Source organism: Octopus bimaculoides, chromosome 6, assembly GCF_001194135.2.
Source record: "Octopus bimaculoides isolate UCB-OBI-ISO-001 chromosome 6, ASM119413v2, whole genome shotgun sequence".
NCBI lineage: Eukaryota > Metazoa > Mollusca > Cephalopoda > Octopoda > Octopodidae > Octopus > Octopus bimaculoides.
Window position 1 is genome coordinate 92,122,021 of NC_068986.1, and position 4,663 is coordinate 92,126,683.

The 4,663-nt window shown below is 39.7% G+C and overlaps 1 protein-coding gene across 1 annotated transcript in view; it reads right to left on the minus strand.

Moving 5' to 3' along the window:
* LOC106874627 (somatomedin-B and thrombospondin type-1 domain-containing protein) overlaps window positions 1-4,663 on the minus strand; it is a 76,207-nt gene that overhangs the window by 5,401 nt on the left and 66,143 nt on the right. The window lies entirely within an intron of this gene.

Consider the following 4,663-nt stretch of genomic DNA (forward strand, 5'->3'; position numbering starts at 1 on the left):
GATTATGACTGTTCAAGGCCTTCAAGACTCGTGTGAGGGAGGGAAGGAAGAAATTATCATATACCTGTTTCATTCATTAGATTGCGGCCATGCTGGGGCACCGCCTAAGAGAGTTTAGTCAAACAAATCGACCCTAGTACTCATTTGTTTAAGTCTCGTACTTATTCTATCGGTCTTTTATTTCCCAACTGCTAAGTTACGGGGAAAGTACACAAGCCAACACCGGTTGTCATGTGGCGGTGAGGAACACACACAAAAATAAACACGCGCGCATTTTCAGTTTCCGTCCACCAAATCCACATACAAGGCATTGGTCAGCCCGGGTCTATAATCGAAGGCACTCGCCCAAGGAACCACGCAGTGGAACCAATCTCGGAATCATGTGATTGGAAAGCAAACTTCTTACCACATAGTAGCGCTCTAAATCGATGTTTGCAACCAAGCAGAGTTCACTAAAAGTCCCAAGGGTCTGGATGGCGATATTAGACTGGGTAACGCACTAGGTCTGCCAACGAGTAGGTTATGGTAAGATTTGAATCAGAGTTTAAACAAATGGCGCAAAACCGTCTGCTGCTCAGACAATTCCATCAGTCCGCCATCTTTGACTGGCATTGAATTTTGTTTTGTTTTATCTTATTTTATTGACCCCAAATGGAAGAAACGGCAAAACTGACCCTGGTGGCGTTTGAAATGAGAACGGAAGTGGCAGGTATAAATACAGTTAGGAATTTCGTCCAACGTACGCTGCCGAGTCTGTCAATTCCCTGCATATATGTGCGTGTATGGCAATGTATACATACGACAGGATGCTGAGAAGTTTCTAGTTTTAAGGGTATCGCAAGAGGTCTGGTTGAAGGCCCGAGCTTCCAAGTTCTTTTTACAGGACTTAGAAAAACTGAAGGACTGCTGCAATAAGTGTGTTAATCTGAGAGGGGAATATGTTGAATATAATCATAATGAACTGATCCTCCTGTATTTTCATTTACTCAAAACCAGGAACTTTGCAGCACCTTTCGCATATATCTACACACACACACACACACACACACACACACACACACACACGTGTATGAATCATGTATATATGTACATATACATACTCACACTCGTATACATGCAGATCTTTTTTTTGAGAGAGAGCGGAAGGGTGTAACCTGTTTTACATACGTGTATATATGTATAAATATCAAGTCTAGACAAACTTTCTTATTATCAACATGGTGATGGATGGCAGAGTCGGTAGAGTGTTAGATAAACGCCTTGTGGTATTTAGTCACGATTATTTACATCTCGAGTTCAAATGCTGTAAAGGTCAACTTTGTCTATCACACCTCCATGGTCAATACAATAAATACCAGAGATATACTTGGGACTATTATTGGAACTGCACACTGATGACCTTCAGCCGAGTTTAGAAATATCTAAGTTACTCTCAAAACTAATGCAAACGGATCTCCGTCAGTTGGAGACGTTGAGTATTTCAGTTGTTCTATTTACGGAATTACCTAGTCGTTATATTAACATGTAAATGATCAGATATTTAAATGTGAATATACATATATATATATATATATATATATATATATATCATCATTTAACGGCCGTTTTCCATGTTGGCATGGATTGGACGGTTTGACTGAGGTCTGGAGAGCCAGCGGCTGCACCAAGCTCAAAACTGATCTGGCAATGTTTCTACAGTTGGATGCCCTTCCTAACGCCAACCACTCCAAGAGTGTAGTGGGTGCTTTTTACGTGCCAACCGGCACAGGAGCCAGTCAGGCGGGCCTGGCATCGATCACGTTCGAATAGTGATTTTTACGTGTCACCGGCACGGGAGGGGGGGGCAGTCAGCGGGTACACATATACATATCTATAAACACATATATAGACACATATGTATATACACAAATATATACATATATACACATATATCTAAACACACATACATATATATATATATAAGTACTACAAGTTAGGTCCTTTTGATTAGAGAAGCAGTCTGTCGGACATTCACGCAGTTTGTCTCTTGTATTATGTTTGGTTGGTCAGTATTTTAAAGATACTTGTAACTTTCACGAAATTCTCAGTCACAACCAGCGTTACTCAATGTGTGGCAAGGCTGACCCTTTGAGTTACAAGTGGAGTATATCAGACGAACTTCCACGAGGTTTCCATCGAAACGAAACTTCAATAGAAGCCATTTGGTCAAGACACCGCATAGCGGTTCGAACTGAAGACCTCATGTTTACGTGGTGAATTTATTAACTATCCAGCCATGCAAATATGGAAAGCATGCAAATATTCAGGGTTAACAAAAAATAATTTGCAAGAATACTTCAAGGAGATTAACGTATTTAAAAAAAATTTTCTGCATACGTTCTCTCTTCAGATATAAGCTGTCGTTGCTTAGCTCAATACCAGAACAGTTTGAGCAGAACTGCAATCAAAGATATTTCAACTGCAGCCATCCCATCTTATCTTCCAAGCGCAATGTATCTAGAACTACATTATGTCACATGTTCGTCCATATATAAGTCAATAAGGTGTAATGAGGGAAATTTGAGTGCTATTTCTAGCAAATCGAATACTGCATAGTGGCTGCATATTTGGCTCAATGTTTACAGATATGCTTACAATGCTTTATCTTTATCGTTCCTGTTGTATCAATTACAAATGAGATAAAAGAAACATTTCTTACATACCGTAATATATTCTATTTGATAGTTATGTCAGTAAAATGTGTTAGCCTCTCAGCTCGTTTCTGAACGCCATTATAAGTCAGTCATGATTTTTTAAAGTAAATTCTTAACGCATTATTGTCATATTTATTAAAAAAAAAACTGATGTCGGACTTATAGTAAGCCAGTTTGCTGGTGACCCGGCTGTATACTCAAGTCCCTAACAATCATTGCACGACCGTTTTAAAAGGCAGATAAAAACCCTTTAAAAGAACACCAAAAATCCTTTTTCGTTAAGAAAACGTATAAGTAATTAAAAGCAATGAGTTTCTGATTTGAATGCAATGATGACAACGATATCTACAACAACAACAACAACAACAACAACAATAATAATAATGGTTTCAAATTTTGGCACAAGGCCGGCAAGTTCGGGGAAGTGGGTAAGTCAACTACATCGACCTCAGTGTTTAACTGGTACTTATGAAAGGATGAAAGGCAAAGTCGAGTTCGGCAGAATTTGAACTCAGAACATAAAGACGGACGAAATGCCGCTAAGCACTCTGTCCGGAGTGCTAACGATTCTACCAGCTCACTACCATGATGATGATGAGGGTTTCCAATTTTGGCACAAGGCCAGCAATTTTTGAGGGGGAGGATAAGTCGATTACGTCGAATCCACTGCACAACTGGTACTTATTTTATCGACCCCGAAAGGATGAAAGGCAAAGTCGACTTGGGAGGAATCTGATCTTAGAACGAAAGCACAAACGAAATTCCACTGAATTTCTGGCGCGCTAACGATTCTGCCAAATTGCTGCTTTGATGATCGTCATCATCATCATCGTCATTTAACGTCCGCTTTCCATGCTGGCATGGGCTGGACGGTTTGACTGAGTACTAGCAAGTCTGAAGGCTGCACCAGGCTCCAATCAGATCTGGCAAGGTTTCTACAGCTGGAAGCCCTTCCTAACGCCAAACACTCCGTGAGTGTAGTGGGTGCTTTTTAGGTGCCACCGGCACAGGGATCAGTCAGGAGGCACTGGCAACGACCACGCTCGAACGGTGTTTTTTAAGTGCCAGCGGCACGGGATCTAGTCAGACGGCACTGGCAACGACCTTATAATAATGATGATGGTGGTTATGATGATAATGATGGGATAAATGATAGGTAGATTTTTGCTTATGTATCACGTAAGCTAAAGCAAAACTAAAAACAACAAAGCAAAAAATAATAGGGACAGTGATTGAAGAGCTAACGCAGAGAATTAGGTAAATGCTGTTAAAATTAAAGAATACGAAGAAAGGAAGAACCTGCAGAAACAAAATCGCATTTTTTTTTTTTAATTTTGAAAACGCTGGAAACGTTTATTCTTGTGTGAAATGAGCAAAATGATAACTTAAGACCGGATGCTAACGAAAATAAAATGTCTGGAGGAGAAATTTGGGACAAAAATGATAAAACATGAAATCGAGAAAGAAAGTAGAAAATTACTGTAAAAATATTGTGAGACAGAAGGATTTTGTTATCAAGAAGGATTCGAAAACAGTTGAAAAAGGTTAATAAGTGCAAAGATGCCGGACCTGACCTTGTTTATAGTTACTGACCGAAACAGTCTACTAGTCTCCAAGAAACTATGATTAATATAACTAATTTGAATGTATGCCACAGGAAAGTGTATCACTGTGGTTATCTACACGAAGAGGCCTAGATTTTTAAGGGTAACGTTTCGACTTCAAAAGGATGAAAGGCAAAGTCGACCTCGGTGGAATTTGAACTCAGAACGGAGCGGCAAACGGAATACCGCTAAGAATTTCGCCGGACGTGCTAACGATTCTGCCAGTTCGCCACCATAATAATAAGAACAATAATGAAAATAATAATAATAATAATAATAATAACAACACTCCTTTCTACTGAAGACACAAGGCCTTGAAACTTTGTGGCGGTAGTGGGGACTAGTCGATAAACATCGACTTCTGTA